The following is an 18,770-nucleotide window of genomic DNA, read 5'->3' as shown; positions in this document are numbered from 1 at the left end:
GAAACAAAACCCTCTAAGACATTTTGCTAGTTAATTTTTTGTTTGGTCTTTCTCGAAATTCTTTTAGATGTCTCCCCTGAGGAAGAGTGCTAAATGCACATATTTAACTGAGTACACAATCTCAGTGGCAACTCTAGTATAATTTGGGTTACCGAACTCCAGGTGGTGGCTGGAGATCTCCTTCTATTACAGCTGATCTCCAGCCGATAGAGACCAGTACACCTGGAGAAAATGGCTGCTCTGGCAATTGGACTCTGTGGCATTGAAGTCCCTTCCCTCTCCAAACCCAGCCCTCCTCAGGCTCCACCCCCAAAATCCCCAGGTATTTCCCAACCCAGAGCTGACAACCCTAAGTATAATTCAATCTCTTCCAAAACATACTCTATTCCAAGCTGTGACCCTGTTTCTCAAGGGGTGGTGGGGGGAGTGCAACCAAATCTAAAATCAGCGAATCCCCGAGCCTACATTTTTTCCACATCTCCAACCATCATGTCTAATGTGGTCCTTAAAGTCCAAATTCCTCATGAGGAGCCAGAATGGGGGAGTGCAGAGCAATGACGACCTACATGCTAATGTACCCTTCCATATGCCTGTCAACAGACCATCTCCATGCACCTGTCGAATTTGGCAGTGGCTTCTCTAAGCTTATTCATTAAATTTTTTAAAAAAGGAGCTGGTCTCAGAGGTGTCTGCTACCCAATCTCACTCTTTTTTCCCGTATAATATTTCTTCTTTCTCTTTTTTTGACAGGCCTATTATGGATCTACGTCTCCAACTTCTTGTAAAGGAGATGGGTTCTTCCCCCCCCCCCTTCAAAGCCAATCTGTCTTCGTCAGAAAGCCTTTCTTCCCAACTTTCATAAACATCTCCTAAAGGCTTGGGGGGGGGGGAGAACAAAAAAAGTAGATTACCTGTCCATCTTACCTTATGCATAGTGGTAAGGGTGCACAGAGACAGCTTGTTCTAATATGATGTAGCGGCTGCATCTTCCAGTGTGTGGGCCACCTGCCATTCTGTTCTAGTTGTTAGCAAATGCACCCTGAGCTCTGGACCAAAAGCTCTGGACACCATACCCTCCAGTGTTTCACAGGGGGAAACAGGGACACGGCTGTAAAACCTTGATTTTCAAACCAAAGCGGCTGATGAAGCTAACCAGGGTTTGACTGGTGGTCTGCAAACTGAAGCCTGGTTTAACTGAGGAAGGAGAACAACGTACCATCGAGTTGCAGCTGACTCACGGTGACAAAAGGAGATCCAGTTTCCTGCTAGCATCATCACCATAGTCAGGATTTTTGGGGAGGGGCTGTGGCTCAGTGGTAGAGCCTCTGCTTGGCATGCAGAAAGTCCCAATCCCCGACATCTCAGTTAAAAGGACTAGGCAAGTAGGTGATGTGAAGGACCTCTGCCTGAGACCCTGGGGAGCCGGTCTGAGTAGACAATACTGACTTTGATGGACCCAAGGGTCTGATTCAGTATAAAACAGCTTCATATATTCATGTGTTCATGTTTAGACTGACCTACATTTCAAGCACAACTAACTCGCAGTTTGCCGCTTCCTTGTACCTCAACAGTAGGTCCTGTAAAAACAGGACAGGAAAGGGAGGGTTTAAGTTGCTTCTCCTTGTGTGCTACAACCCCAATCCTCATCAGGCTGCACATGCCTGGGAATTCAGTTCCAAGCATGGGACGCACAGGGCACATCTCAAGTTCTTGTGGCAGACCCAAGGAAGACATAAAAAAATAATGTATGGTTAGACCCAGTCTGCGTTAGGCAGCCATGATGCATACAGTTGGGGTCACCAATTCCTGGTTGGGAAATTCCTGGAGATTTTGGGGTGGAGCTTGGGAGGGCAGGTTTAGATAAGGGCATAGGATTGCCAGCTCCAGATAGGGAAATACCTGGAGATTTGGGGGTGGAGCCTGAGGAGGGTGGGGTTTGGCAAGGGGAGAGACTTCAGTGGGGTATAATAGAGTCCACCTTCCAAAGCAGTCATTTTCTCCAGGGGAACTGATCTCTGTCACCTGGAGATCAGTTGCTGTAGCGGGAGATTTCCAGCCATCACCTGGAGGTTGGCAATCCTATAGGGGCAAGATCTCAGCAGGATATAATGCCACAGAGTCCATCCTCCAAAGCAGCCATTTTCTCCAGGGGAACTGATCTCTGTCACCTGGAGATCAGTTGTAATTCCATCTCTGGGCTTCACCTGGGGTTGATAACCCTAGGTACAGTGGAACACCTCACATTTCACTAACTGTAAATTCTAAAAATAATTGTTGCTAAAAAAATGCAGTGAACAGCAAATGGTGAGGCAGTGGTGGGTGTGGTGAGGGTTACAAGACAACAAGACGAGAACACACAATCACGAACAGCTCTTTTTTTGCACAATGGAGCATGTGAAACTGATTAAACAAGGCTGGTCATTTGGCTATGCTACTTGCAACTCTCTCCCATAATACTAGAACGTGAGGTCATCTGTTGAAGCTAGGGTTGCCAGGTCCCTCTTCGCCACTGGCAGGAGGTTTTTGGGGTGGAGCCTGAGGAGGGAGGGGTTTGGTGAGGGGAGGGACTTCAATGCCATCGAGTCCAATTGCCAAGGAGGCCGTTTTCTCCAGGGGAACTGATCTCTATCGGCTGGAGATCAGTTGTGATAGTGGGAGATCTCCCGCTAGCACCTGGAGGTTGCAAACTCTAGTTGAAGCTGGAGTGTGACAGATTCAAAACAGATAAAAGGAAGTATTTTTTCACACAGCACTTAGTTAAATTGTGGAACTCCCTGCCCCAGGATGTGGTGATGGCTGCCAACTTGGAAGGCTTTAAGAGAGGAGTGGACATATTCATGGAGGAAAGGAGTATTCATGGCTATTAGTTAAAATGGATACTAGTCATGATGCATGCCTATTCTCTCCAGGATCAGAGGAGCATGCCTATTATGTTAGGTGCTGTGGAACACAGGCAGGATGCTCCTGCTGCAGGTGTCTTGTTTGTGGGCTTCCTAGAGGCACCTGGTTGGCCACAGTGTGAACAGACTGCTGGACTTGATAGGCCTTGGTCTGATCCAGCAGGGCCTTTCTTATGTTCTAACTTGTGGAGAGATCGCAAATCAAACTTGCTGGGGAATCAAGCCTCCCTGGTTTATATGGTTGCCTACAGTTTCAGTTCTGTGCTTTTCACCATTGCTTTCGCACTGCAGATCTGAATTGTGTGTGCAGGTTGTATGCCTTTCCTATGCAATCTGTGTGTATAATGTATAATGCTAATGTGTCTACTTTACGGGGGAAACATGGTATGAAGAAACAGGAAAATGAAGCACAAATGAGAGTGGGTTATAGTTAAGCTTGCCAGCAACCTCCTGACTGTGTTCCATGTCCCGTGCTGGAATAGTGGGGCGGCAATGGAAGGACATAATAAACATTCAATGTCATTTCCAAGTAAAAACCAGATGTGGAATTCCTAGAGTTTTGCTCAACACAGTGATGTCACTTTCAGGTCTACCCTCATGCCCTGCCCCCAAAGTCTCCTAGGGGTTCGTATGCCTGGCAACCTTAGTATTTGTACAAGGGAGAAGCAAAATAAAAATGGTCAGAAGAGTCAGGTCAGAACAGTAGCACTGGGAAATTGGCAGTAAAATTCTAAACCGAGTTATGTCCTTTAAGTCCACTGAAGCCATTGGTATTAGAATAGGGGTGCCAACCTCCAGGTGCTAGCTGGAGATCTCCTGTTGTTACAACTGATCTCCAGCCAGTAGAGGTCAGTTCACCTGGAGAAAATGGCCGCTTTGGCAATTGGACTCTATGGCATTGAAGTCCCTCCCCTCTCCAATCCCCACCCTCCTCGGTCTCCACCCCAAAAGCCTCCCACCGATGGCAAAGAGGGACCTGGCAACCCTAGCTTAGAATAGGGTTACCAGGTCCCTCTTCTCAACCTGCGGGAGATTTTGGGGGCGGAGCCTGAAGAGGGCGGAGTTTAGGGAGGGGAGGGACTTCAATGCCATAGAGTTCAATTGCCAAAGCGGCCATTTTTCTCCAGGTGATCTGATCTCTGTCGGCTGGAGATCAGTTGAATTAGCAGGAGATCACCTGCGACTACCTGGAAGTTGGCAACTCTAGCTTAGAAGGAGATAACACTACTGTGATGCCATTCTTAGCTTCCTCATGCAACAAGTCTTAGGGCAATGACATTAGATTTATAAAACAATCAATACTGCCTCTTCAGTGAATTTAGGTGAGAAGCACGTGCTGCGCTAGGAAGACACTAATACATTTTTAATGTCTCTTCAGTTAACTGATCCTTTGAGGGTAAGCCCATGTCATGTCAGGATGTTGTGAAGAGCTGGCTGACCACATTGCACTTGTTCCTTCTAGCTTTCCTCCAACTCCTCTCTTCATATGCTAAAAGACCCCGCATTGAAACACAGGATCTTGCACTTTGTCTCTCCTCCAATTTCACCCTGCCGATGAATAATAGATATTGAAGAGCTGGTCTATTACATGAATAAAGTACTCAGCTTGCTGCCCCCCGGGACTGGAATTCCCATCTAATCGGTGGTCCGTTCCGGAGTAAAATCCATCTGGTGTATACGTGGCCCTGCTGCATTTCTCTCTTGCTCTCTTTTGGCAGCAAAGTGGATAAAAAAATGCAGCACAGCCACTCAGGGAGTCTGTTTGAGAAAGGCCAGAGATTATGTTAACATCAAAGCCAATTTACCTCCCCTTGGACAGACAAATGCCTTTGGGTCAGTACCTAATAGACTGCTACATGGAAATGTGGATTGTGGCTATCTGTCCGAACTCACTATCTCCTGACCGATGAAGAACTCTCAGTTTTGCATTGCTTGAATGAAAGGTCCTTAAATGAAATTTTCCTGGTAAAAGACTAGTTCGTGAAGACAAAATCTTCTCTCTCTCTCTCTCTCTCTCTCTCTCTCTCTCTCTCTCTCTCTCTCTCTCAAATACATATGCTGTGGAGAAAAGCAAAATGCTGGTTACATGACACCTCTGACACTGGGTATCCTGAGAATGAGGGGGTTGCATCCCAAAGTCCTTTTAATTATTATTACGTTTTATGGGCTGGATTATTAATAGGGTTGCCAACCTCCAGGTACTAGCTGGAGATTGCCTGCTATTACAACTGATCCCCAGCCAATAGAGATCAGTTCACCTGGAGAAAATGGATCTGTAGTAACGGGGGAAAGCTCTTCTTAATCTTAAACCTTCTCAGCCTAGGGAGCTTCTGTCAGTCAAAAAAATACTAAACTATGTGGACTGATTGTCTGACTGGTTTTAAGGTAGCATTGTATGTGAAGATGACTGTTGTGCTGGTATGACCCATCAAGAGGACTCTACCGCATGCCTTCTACGTATGTACGTAAACTCTACCGCATGCCTTCTACGTATGCATAAGTAGGGCCCACAAAAACTATTGGTACAGATGGTTTCTGCATTTTTAAGACCCTCCTCAACTAGGGTTGCCAGCTGGCTGGTTCCGGTGGGCAAATGCCTGCCAATCTACTTGGCTTCAAGGAGCAGTGATCACACGAACGGCCGCATGCCACACCATTACATCACTTCCGGGTTTATCCCCAGAAGTGCTGCATCATGACGGGATGCTTTAGCACTCAAACCCGCTGCCCCAGCTAGGGTTGCCAGGTGGCTCAGAATGGCGGACAATTGTCCGCCAATCCATCTGCCGCCAATCCATCTGCATTTTTAATTCCCCCTCAACAAGGGTTGCCAGGTGGCTGGTTCCGGTGGGCAATTGTCCAACAATCCACCCGGCTGCAAGGAGCGGTGATCACATACGTGGCTGCAAGCAATGCGATCTCATCACTTCCAGTTTACTTCTGGAGGGTTGAGTGGTAAATCATCCCCTTGTGCTGCGGTGCTTCTGGAAGTAAACCGGAAGTGATGGGATCAGGTTGCTCGCAGCTGTGCACGTGCTATCCCTGCCCCAAAAATCTCCTGCTGGAGGAGGAGGAGAAGAAGAAGAGTTGGTTTTTATATGCCAACTTTCTCTACCACTTAAGGGAGACTGGCTTACAATCACCTTCCCTTCCCCTCCCCACAAACTGGCTTACAATCACTTTCCCTTCCTCTCCCCACAACAAACTGCCTGTGAAGTAGGTGGTGCAGAGAGAGCTGTGACTAGCCCAAGGTCACCCAGCTGGCGTTATGTGGAAGAGTGGGAAAACCAATCCGATTCACCAGATTAGTAGCCACTCATGTAAAGGAGTGGGGAATCAAACCCAATTCTCCAGATCAGAGTCCACCGCTCCAGACCACTGTGCTTAACCACTACACCACTCTAGGGGGGACCTGGCAACCCTACCCCCAGCCCTACCCCAAAAACCTCCCGCCAGTGGAGAGGGGGGACCTGGCAACCCTACCATCAACTCAGGTGTCATGTGTAAATCATGGCCTCGCATGAAATGTTGTGGAAAAGATCGACAGTTTTCAAAACACCATACCGGTAAATCTGTGTTCTCTATGCATGAAGACTCCTTCCCTATAGTCACACCATTATTATGCTTGAGCGAGTTTTAAAACATGCAGGGCTGTTGCAAAAACGATCCCATTCAGCAAAAACTCATTTCCAAAGTGAAAGCGTTGAGCATTCTACCTCCAAAGATTTGAAAACAACCATTATCACTCCTCAGTGGACCAGGCTGCCTTTACCACAGATGGAAACTGGAATCTTATTGATGCTTGATGGGATGTAATGCATCTTCTTTTGAAAAGTAAGTAACAAGCCGTAAGAGAAGGAGTATCTGCTTTCCCTTTTGGGGCAGTGGGCAATTAGTTTCCTGACTTTAGATGATGGGAACATTGCACTTCATGCAAGTAACCTGCCTGTAAATTCATGGTTTCTACAGAGAGATTTGCTTGTCGGAGCATAAGTCTAAATTAGATGCTGGGCAGGCACATTTTGCATAATTTTTAAATTCACAAGAATATAATGGCTTTGAAAGATTGACTCTACCTCCGATGCTTGCTTTCCCTGGTGAATGTTGCACAAAAAGTCTGACATAATGAAGGAAGGAGAGTGAAAATATCCTTAGAAGAAAATAGTTTTTTGAAAAAACCACAAAGCAAAATCCAACTCTATCCAAATCTAAGAATGAATGGATAGACTGAGTGGAGTTGCACTCTGCTAAAATATCCCTCTGGAGGAATCTGTGAATGCCTTTGCTTTATACTCCTCAGTTTCGATCAGATTAGAGTATTTAGGGCTGGGAAATAATTGATACCCAAAATAAAAAATCTGTTAGGGACACTGAGGCTGTTTCCCGTTTTCTATATTTTGTGGGTTGGTTCACTTATTGACATTATCTGATTTTGTTCCATGAGGCCTTCTCTATCATGGCTGGTTCCTGATGTAGGATTGACATATAGAAGTGATTACTACAAGAAACAGTATCTTAGTTAGAAAGGGTTGGACAAAAACACATTTCTCTGACTCAGCCATATTCCGAGGCAGACTTCTTCAGGTTGCTAGATTCCAGACAAGCAACATAGCAAGGTTGACTCTGTCTTGGCCTACATGTACACAGTTTCAAGGCTTGTTGGGTATCTTTGAAGATGGTGTTGGTCTATATATACCTTGGAGGGAAGGCAGTATAGTATAGTGTGATCTCCTCAGATCTTGGAAGCTAAGCAGGGTGGGTTCATTAGATCGGAGACCACCAAGGAAGATTCTGCAGAAGAAGGCAATGGTAAATCCCTTCTGCTTCTCAATTGCTTTGAAAGCCCCTTGCTGGGGTCACCAAAAGTCAGTTGCAACTTGCCAGAATTTACATACATAGATGAACCGTTCATCTGATGCAGAATAAAGTGTTTTAGTGTGCATAGGTTGCATGAGGACCTTTCAACAGAGGACTAGGGTAGATGGAAGTCTGGCATCACCCTTGAACCACCAGGACAAACAATGAGACAACTGACTTTGAGTTTTCAACATGGCCACAACTTTAGTAAGTTTGGCTAAACTGAATTTCTGCTTAATGACCCCTTAGCAAAGGAAGCTCTCTTCTTCAGTCAAACAGATCCTAAGGGATCTCACCAGTCCACATGGTGCAAGGGTGGAACTGCAGAAGTAAATACATTGTCATACAGCAGCGTTCCTTGAATCAGGACCACCCTATGTCTATATCCACACATAGTGCAATATCTAACAATTAGGGTAGCCAACCTCCAGGTACTAGCAGGAGATCTCATTCTATTACAACTGATCTACAGCCGATAGAGATAAGTTCACATGGAGAAAATGGCCGCTTTGGCAATTGGACTCTATGGCATTGAAATCCCTCCCCTACCCAAACCCTGCCCTCCTCAGGCTCCACCCCCAAAAATCTCCCACTAGTGACTTAGATGAACCTGGCAACTTCATAGCAATCATTCCCAACTGGACTGGCTTGTTCAGGCATGATAATCCAGTGGTGAAAGATTGCTATATTGCAATCGTATCACAATATCCAATAATATATTACAATGATATCACAATATTCATGAGTGGGTACAGCCTACAAAGCAACCTCTATCCCACCGCTGACTCTTGATAAAAAAAATATTATTTTTGATGGGCACTGCATACATTATAGATTTCAACGAGTCAAAGCAACTGGCTTCAGCCGAAAATAATTACTATATTACCTTTTGCACCCATGATCTGTCATGCAGAATAATTCACATAGATTCAAAATTAAGACCATATTTTGCTAGGATGGAACATGTGCCACAGTTTACTTGAAGATTATCCCATAACCTAAACTGGGGTTTTCATCCAATCTTGCCTCTCTTTGAGCTGCACACTGGTCTGTTGTGGTGGTGATTCTCCACTGAGCAGCACATTTCTCTGGCACTAAGAGCTTCCTTTCATGCAAGAACACCATTCTTCAATGAACCAAGAAGAACCTAATGGCAGAAGAAAGCACTTTGCAGCAGAAAACCACCTCTGAAATAGGCGAAAAGGGACACAAAGAGACAGCACTTATGATACAAATCCATGGGCTCATCTTTGAGCAACTTATATGGATTTTTTCATTCGTATGCCGTATTTTCATATATATTATTATATATTTCATTATATTCATATATCTCATGTCTCGGTCACAGCATCTATGTAGTATGGTGCTTATTTAATCTCCTATAGCTGTATTAACTCAATCCACTGCTAAATGTTTATTTGCCCCCTTAGTCTTCTAGAATGAAAATTCTCAGGCAGTTATATCTAGGACAAATGTGCATAAAATTGGAACTGTAGTTCCCTAGTATTGCTCTGTCTGTGGCTAGTGAATTAAAAGAACATTTTAATAAAATGATGGCAAGCTGTGATGGACAGAGCCAAGTCCATCCTTTTTTTAAATATCTGCCAATCTCCTTTGTATCCTGGTATTTAGGAGCAAAATCCAGCAAAGTCCAATCAGGGCCCCCACAACCTTCAGAGGGAAAAGGGAGCAGAGGCAAAAAGAGCCATTGAGCCGCTGTTGCGTCCAAGAGGGGTTTTTTTGGGGTGGGGGGAGTAAAGTAGAATAATGTGGGGAAAGTAAACTGGGGGTGTTCAAGACCAACATTATACAAATGTAACCTATTGAGGACCTAACCTGGATGGCCCAGGCTAGCCCAATCATGTTTGATCTCGGAAGCTAAGCAGGGTCAGCTCTGGTTAATATTTGGATGGGCGACCCCCATGGAAACCTGGGTCACCACGCAGAGGCAGGCAGTGGCAAACCACCTCTGAATGTCTCTTGCCTTGTAAACCCTATGGGGTCGCTGTAAGTCCAGGGTGACTTGACGGCCCTTTCCACCAACAACAACCTATTGAGAGAGAGATCCTATAAAGCTGATTTTGAAGACCCCCAGTTTACTTTCCCTTCACTATAAAATAAACCTTTCTCTTGTTGCATTCAGTGTCTGTTCTCCTCCTTGGTATTAAGGGCAGAAAAGGTCATAACTGGGTTTTACAAAGGCGGGGGAGAGAGTCCCTCAGGAACTCATGATTTACCTCAGGAGTGGCTAGCTGTAAATAGTGCCATGCACCTGGCAAGCCAGTAACTAAATATATCTTTGTCCTCTATCACTGCTGTGCTTGGTGGTTTGATGGGGAAATATGGTGTGGGCACTAGGCCACAGTTAATCCCAGAATCAATACATGCTACAGACATTAGGGCAGTGGCATTGTGTCGAACGGGTTTTTTTCCACCTAGTGTGCTTCTAGAGAGGGGCGGTGGCTTAGCAGTAGAGCATCCACTTGGCATGCAAAAGGTTCAATCCCTTCATCTCTAGTTTAAAGGATGACGTAGTAGGTGATGTGGGAAAAAAAAAAAACCTCTAACAGAGTAGGGTTGCCAACCTCCAGGTGGTGGCTGGAGATCTCCCGCTATTACAACTGATCTCCAGCTGATGGAGATCAATTCCCCTGAAGGAAAATGTCCGCTTTGGCAATTGGACTCTATGGCACTGAAGTCCTTCCCTTCTCCAAGCTCTGCCCTCCTCAGGCTCTACCCCCAAAATCTCCAGGTATTTCCCAACCCGGAGCCAGCAACCCTATAACAGAGTCCCAGAGTCCCTGAGGAGCTGCTGCCAATCTGTATAGACAATACTGGCTTTGATGGACTGATGGTCTGATTCAGAATAAGGGAGCATCATGTGTTCAAATGCCAACCCCAACTCATCCTACAGTTCTAAAACAGAGGCAAATAGAAATGGCAAAAATAGTTGAGGTGTTTTTTTTCACTACTAGTGTAGAATCTATAATATAAAGAAGTAACAGCTGTGGCGACAGAATGCAAGGTTACTTCTTTCTCAACAATTCCACTCCAATTGTTCATTTTTGTTCCAATAGTTTTAACATATAACTTTTTTTCCTTTTAAAGTCCAATTGGGGGGTGCGATTTTAATATTTAGCAAAGCTTCAAAAGTTTATATGTCAACAGCATGTTGAGATCTCGAAACGAAATGTTTCAACAAAATAAAGCAGCTGAAGTACCCCACTTCTATACAGCAAATGAATGAACAAAATGTTAAGTATTCTCACTTGAGCATTGCTTGTCGTAATTATCCGATTAAGGACCTCTGGCTCGCTTTCCTGCTTATTTCTGAATCCCAAAGGGCAAAGCAAAATGTGTGTGTATGTGTGTGGGGAGAATGAACAGAAGGAACAGATTTTTGTGTGGGTGTGTAAATGGCAAGGGCAAAGTGGTGGGAGAAAAAGATTTGTGGGGGGGAATAGGGTTGCCAGATCCCTCTTCGCCACCGGCAGAAGGTTTTTGGGGCAGAGCTTAAGGAAGGCGGGGTTTGGGGAGGGGAGGGACTTCAATGCCATAGAGTCTAATTGCCAAAGCTGCTATTTTCTCCAGGTAACTGATCTCTATCTAGGGTTGCCAGGTCCCTCTTCGCCACCGGTGGGAGGTCTAGGGGGCAGAGCCTGAGGAGGGCGGGATTTGGGGAGGGGAGGGACTTCAATGCCATAGAGTCCAATTGGCAAAGCAGCCATTTTCTCCAGGGGAACTGATCTCTATCGGCTGGAGATCAGTTGTAATGGCAGGAGATCTCCAGCTAGTATATGGACGTTGACAACCCTATCTCTATCAGCTGGAGATCAGTTGTAATAGCAGGAGATCTCCAGCTAGTGCCTGGAGGTTGGCAACCCTAGGAGGGAAGGAAGTCACTTCCAACACATGTAGTCTATCTAAAGAGCTAGAGGATTGTGGCCTACTCATCTGTTCAGCTAAGTACAGGCTCTTCCTCGGGAAGTGGCTCCTTCCACTTGAGAAAGACTCTGTACTTAGCTGAGCAGCCTGACAGTGTAGAGCCCAGAATACAAACTATTTCATATTTATTTTCTCCCCTCTTTTTTGTTTTTTGTTAAGCATCTTCTAGTTCTCCGTGAAGAGATCGGAAAGACAAATACTACTGTCATTCGGTTTAGTATATAGGCACTAGGTGAAAATTAGTGCTTCGTAGGGTTGCTCCAGTATTAGTGCTCCAGGTACTAGCTGTAGATCTCCTGCTATTACAACTGATCTCCACCGGATAGAGATCAGTTCCCCTGGAGAAAATGGCAGCTTCGGTAACTGGACTTTATGGCATTGAAGTCCCTTTCCTCCACAAACCCCACTCTCCTCAGGCTCCACCCCAAAAACCTCCCACCACTGGTGAGGAGGGACCTGGCAACCCTAGCGCTCTGTGATGAATTTCTGTCCTAAAAAGTGCTCCATGACTCAAAAAGTTTGGGAACTTCTGCACTAAGCTTTTAGAAATTTTCCCTTTTCTGTTCTTGCTTCAATTGTGTGGATTTTTTTGACCTGTACTCTGGAGCCAAGCTCAGAATTAGATGTACAGTGTGATCCTACACATATTTCATCAGATGTAATCCCACTGTATTAAGTCAGGCATACTCTCAGCTAAGTGTGCATCAGACTGCGGCCGTAGATTCCATGCTTGCAATCTAGGTGCAATGCAAGTGAGAGCAAAAAATGGCAAAGTTGAATACCAGCATTCTTCTAATGTCTGCAAAAAAAAAAAAAAAAACCTGTTTTGCTTTGGAATATCATAAAGCTATTTGCTTATTGTCATATTTTACATCAGCTGTGTTAAGGATCATCTCTTTCCTCATGTCCTTGTCCGCCAACTGCAGACATCAGGCAGTCATTTGCTGACTATCCGACCACTTAGTGTGGCCTGTCTGGCATCAACAAGGTCCAGGGCCTTTTCCATCATGGCTCCGGCTCTGTGGAATGGGCTCCCTGAAGAGGTGAGAGGGGCCCCCTCCTTGGAGATCTTCAAAAGTCACTCCAAGGCCTGCCTGTTTGCCAGGTCCCAGAAGGTCCCAGGTTCAATCCCCAGCATCTCCAGTTAAAGGGACTAGGCAAGTAGGTGATGTGAAAGACCCCTGCCTGAGACCCCAGGGAGCCACTGCTGGTCTGAGTAGACAATACTGACTTTGATGGACCAAGGGTCTGGTTCAGTATAAGGCAGCTTCATGTGTTCAGGGCTTTTGAAGAGGAGGGAATGGCATGCATCTTTTAAGGGGGGAGGGATTTGGGGCTTGCTGTTTTATGGATCGACTCAATACAGAGAGCCATGGCCTTCAGACTGCAAGACCTAAGCAAGGCTGTTAGCAATAGGACATTTTGGAGGACATTAATTCATAGAGTTACCATAAGTTGGAAGCGACTTGACGGCACTTAACACACACACACATTTGATCTTGGGTTTTAGCTGGGGATGTTTTAATTATTATTGTAAGCCGCCTTGAACCAAGAGGAAAGGCAAGATAGAAATGGTTTGATAAATAAATAAACAAACCACCATTTCAATGCCATTGATTTTCCTAAATATGCTCGATTAAATATTGGTACATTCTGACATCATGAACGGCTTACCCGGGATCGCCACTTAGAATGTGGGTCCATTTGGTGTGTGCTTTTGGAAGTGAGGTTGCTGGATATCAAATGCTACTCTCTATTAAGATCACAGCTGTAGTCCAACTTTCATGCACTTAAGCAAATGCCTCTAAGGTGTGAGCCAAATCCTTTCCATTTGGTGCTGGAGATTTGGTGCTGGAGAGAAGAGCCAGCTGCCAGTTTCTAGTCTTCTCACTTCCTGTTTTATCACCATTTCTCTCACTTGGCGGGTGTGGGGAACAAGAGAGAAATCTGGCAGCTCTAGGGAACGGAGACAAAGCTGATTAGCCGCATGATCTGCCAAACAGCCTTCCAGATTCTTTAATAAAACCACAGTGATCATGTAGAACCCTTGTGAAGCAGCAGCACTGTTTGACTGCATGCTCCCTCTATGGCTCTTGCTCTGAAACACATCTCTGGTGTGTTTTTTAAAGGGGGGGGGGAAATCCTCAGGAACATTGATCAGGAAATGTTCGTCATATTGTAGCTTAGGAAGTAACCCCTCTGTGAGTGACAAATCAGCATGGTGTCCCTATCAGACCATGCCCTCGATTGGGCAAACAATTTAATTAACAATAAACATGTTCTAGAGGGTTTGGCCCTATGAAAAGCCTGGTTTTATTTTTACACACACAATTGACAGTTCAAGTCGCAGGAGGCCAGGCTATTCATGTATTGTCAAAAAAGGCATCTGTAAAAGAGCCACGATGCAGCCCTGACTCCTCTAAATCAGTTTATATAACAGCTGGATGTATTTCGGACCCTGGTATTTGTTTGCAGCAAGTCAAAGGTCCATTGCAAGAGCACACCTGGAAATCCTATTGATCACCAGAAAACAGCCAGCTAAATTCAAGGATCTCCCATAGCAATTCTTCAGTTATAATAACTCTTTCTGTTATCATTTGAACACTTTTGGTCATTAGTTTTTGTGATATTTATATTTGAAAATCTATTTTGTGCAATTGGGACAAATGAGTTTCTGAACTTGGTCAGATCTGTTGTCCTTCACAATGTAAGAGAATTATCCTAAGTATTTCCCTCTGTCACAAAGAAGATTTGGATTGTGCGACAACAATAACTTTTTGTGAGGATGCCATGGTACTATCACTGAATGCAACAAAAACAATTTGTGTGTGGAATTTCACATCGGGGTGGAAACCTCCTACAAGTTGCAGCCAAGTTATAATAATCCCATAGGGTTTTCAAGACAAGACCCATTGAGAGGTGGTTTGTCATTGCCTGCCTCTGCATAGAGACCGTGGTATTCCTTGGTGGTCTCGTATTAGGGTTGCCAGGTCCCTCTTTGCCACCGGCAGGAAGTTTTTGGGGTGGAGCCTGAGGAGGGCAGGGTTTGGGGAGGGGAGGGACTTCAATGCCATAGAGTCCAATTGCCAAGGCAGCCACTTTCTCCAGAGGAGCCGATCTCTATCGGCTGGAGATCGGTTGTAATAGCAGGAGATCTCCAGCTACTAAATGGAGGTTGGCAACCCTATCTCCCATCCATGTACTAACTAGGGCCGACTCTGCTTAGCTTCGGAGATCTGATGAGATCAAGCTAGCCTGGCCCATCCAGGTCAGGGCAACCTCATATCTAGAATAGCAATATTGTTTATTTATTTTAAAATGCAAGCCTGTCCAACTTGAAAACATTCTACTGTGCCCTTAACAACTCCAGGGCCTGTGTGGTGTAGTGGTTAAGAGCAGTGGTTTGGAGTGGTGTCGTCTGATCTGGAGAACCGGGTTTGATTCCCCACTCCTCCACATGAGTGGCGGAGGCTAATCTGGTGGACTTGATTTGTTTCCCCACTCCTACACACAAAGCCAGCTCGGTGACCTTGGGCAAGTTACAGGTCTGTTAGAGCTCTCTCAGCCCCACCTACCTCACAGGGTGTCTGTTGTGGGGAGGGGAAGAGAAGGTGATTGTAAGCCGGTTTGAGTCTCCCTTAAGAGGTAGAGAAAGTTGGCATATAAAAAAACCAACTCTTCTTCTTCTAAAAAATGCAGGCCTGTCCAACTTGCAAACATTCGACTGTGCCCTTAACAACTCCAGGGCCTGCCTTGAGGAAAGTTAGCCATGCTGCTAGCTTGTTTCTTTTGGGCAATGCTTCCAGGATGGTTGATGGAAATCTTTTATCTTTGGGCAGGGCACCTTAGGATCCAACTAATAGCTGGAAAGTGGAGCTGAATGTGCAGAGTTAACATCTAGGTCATTCCCTGCTTTCACTATCAGCTCTACTAATCGGCAGTCTCAGTTTCTGACACTCCCTAACGGAGACCGTAATACTTGGCTAGGCTTCTTTCATTGTGTGGGGTAAAAACTGGAACCATATATCTCAGAAACCAGTTTAATTTTTTAAAAAATGGTAATGGATTTGGGGAAGGAGCCATTGCTTAGACGTTTAGCATCAACTTGACATGCAGAAGGTCCCAGGTTCAATCCCTGGCATCTCCAGCAAAAAGGATCAGGTAATGTGAAAGGTTTCTACCAAAGACCCTGGAGAGTTATGGCCAGTAAATATTGACCTTGATGGACCGATGGTCTGGGTCACAATAAGGCAGTCTCATGTGTTCGTGTATGTTCAGTTATAAGCCACTTTGGGATCTTATCTAGCTGAAAAGCAGAGTATAAATATACTTGCAGTAGAGAAATAAGATATTCAGCTTGCACTGGCGGTTTCAAAATCTGGAGAGTTTAAATAAAGGTATGCTTATCACCTTACTGATGCTCTTGGGCTTAAAACAAACACAACAAAACAGAAGGCAGCCGTCAGTTTTCTTGACACCATGTCTAGTCCATAGTGGACTGGCTAGGAAAACAAAATATTATGCTGGGTTGATTTAACAGCCAAACATACCTTGAGATTCTTGTGCAGCTAGGCTGCTGATGGAGCCAGGAGCGAGTCTACGGGAGGTCTTGAACTTCACGGATGTCAGGCAGAGATTTTGGCTGCACACCACCAGTAAGCCCTGGCTAAAGGAAAGGTCTACAGTGCAGCCAGCCAGTCAAACCAAAGCCCCCTGAAACGCTACAGGTCGGAAGAGGTCATCGGTTCAGGATAACCCTACGGATGCCTCCCTGAACTCCTCAAATGAAAGATGAGAAACAAAATGACACTCCCTGACACATCTGTTTTTACTTTTTTTTTTTTTTTTAACATGACGGATGAAAGACCCAAGGTGGTGGTGGTGGGGTTTTTTTAATGAGAAAAGCTCTCTCTCAACTTATTGTTTCTTATATCCTTATGTTTTAATCCCATTTTTTAAATCAGAAACCGAGAATCAAGGTTCAATACAACTGTTCTCACACAAGGGTTTTTTAGCTGAACTAGATCCAAGCCCAATTGAGGGAGGGAGAGGGTGTCTAGCTTCCTGCTTTCCCTCAGAGGGGTGTGTTTCATGCTTCCCCCCTCCACGTGTGTGCTTACGTGTGCATGTAGCAAATCTTTTCTCGCGGCTCAGGCTGCTTTGTTTCCAGCGGGAGTCCATTTCTTGAGCCAAGTTGGAAAGGCATTAAGTATCGGAGCCCGTAATGTAAATCCTAATACATCCTTGACATTGTCAGAATGATCTTCCCCCGGTAAGGACATGACGATCATTTCCTCTTACCATTTGGCAGCTGTGGAACGGAACCTGCCACTGAGGGGGTGGGGGAAGAAAAGAAAAGAGCAGAGCTTCATGATACTTAAACTAGTGGGATACTGCTTTTAGTACTGGGCATTTATCATACCACTCAAGCATTAGAAGTGTTTAAAAGTAATATCAAAGGAAATGCCCAGCAGAGGAAACTATTATTTCCTTTTCCCCTCCGTGTGCGTGATAAGTTTTTTTTAAAGAGAAAAAAGATAATAAAAATAGAAAAACCCTGAATATTTTTAAGCAATATTTTTTTTTCTTTTCTTTTCTTTTCTTTTTTTTTTTTGCTCTCTGGCTATCTCTGCACCTTTTTAAAAAATCTGCAAAACAGCCTCTAGTTCAGGGTGATTGTCCTGGCAAAACCCATGATTCCTCTGTCTGTTTCATCCTGTTGTGGGGGCTGTGGGTGTATAAATCAACCAGCATTAGAGTTGGTAATTGGATAACTGCACCAACACAAATCAATGCAAATTGTTTGTGGTATTTGCATTAAGATAACTTGAAAATAAACCTTCTAAGCCTCTGGATGTACTGGTGACATCATCCTGCAGGGGAGAGGGTCCTTTTTGTAATACGTTGTGTGTTTCACGTAGATTTGAAGAAGAAGAAGAAGAAGAAGAAGAAGGAGAAGAAGGAGAAGAAGGAGAAGAAGAAGAGTTGGTTTTTATATGCTGATTTTCTCTACCTTTTTCAAGGAGAATCCAACTGGCTTACAATTGCCTTCCCTTCTTCTCCCCACAACAGACGCCTTGTGAGGTAGGTGGGGCTGAGAGAGTTCTGAGAGCTGTGACTAGCCCAAAGTCACCCAGCTGGCACCGTGTGTAGGAGTGGGGAAACCAACCTGGTCCATCAGATTAGAGTCCACCACTCATGTGGAGGAGTGGGGAATCCAACCTGGTTCTCCCGATTAGAGTCCGCCGCTCTCAACCACTACACCACCCTGGCTCTTGTAGGTGCATAACGTACACACACTTGTATGGAAAGCAGGATTGTGAACTCAGTTTGTCTGATGCTGATGTGGTTAGGCCCCTTGAGAAAGATATGGTCTCCCCTATGTTCTAATTGTACCTATTTACAAGGTGATCGCAAAGGGGTAACTGTGTTAGTCTGTTATGGCAAAATAAAGCAGACCCCCCCTGCCCCCGCCTGGTCATCTGCCTCATCAGAAGGATTCTCAGTTTGATTTCTATGACCTATCTGAAGAAGTGAGTGGTGACGCATAGTTAAATTGTGGAACTCCCTGCCCCAGGATGTGGCGACGGCTGCCAGCTTGGAAGGCTTTAAGAGGGGAGTGGACATATTCATGGAGGAGAGGGGTATTCATGGCTGTTAGTTAGAATGGATATTAGTCATGCTGCATACCTAGTCTCTCTAGTATCAGAGGAGCATGCCTATTATTTTGGGTGCGGTGGAACACAGGCAGGATGGTGCTGCAGCACTCATCTTGTTTGAGGCTTCCTGGAGGCACCTGGTTGGCCATTGTGTGAACAGACTGATGGACTTGATGGGCCTTGGTCTGATCCAGCAGGGCCTTTCTTATGTTCTTATGACTCACAAAAGCTCATGCTGAAATAAATAGTGTTAGTCTTTAAGGTGCTGTTGGATGTTAGTCCTGATTACTGTGGACATGCCCTAACTTTGAACACATGAGGCAGCCTGGCCTGCTACTGAATTAGACCATTGGTCTATCACATTCAGTGCTGTCTTCTCTAACTGGAAGCATCCCATCAGGGTCTCAGG

The sequence above is a fragment of the Euleptes europaea genome, chromosome 17 (genome assembly GCF_029931775.1).
Source record: "Euleptes europaea isolate rEulEur1 chromosome 17, rEulEur1.hap1, whole genome shotgun sequence".
NCBI classification, from domain to species: domain Eukaryota; kingdom Metazoa; phylum Chordata; class Lepidosauria; order Squamata; family Sphaerodactylidae; genus Euleptes; species Euleptes europaea.
This window is presented reverse-complemented; position numbering follows the sequence as displayed.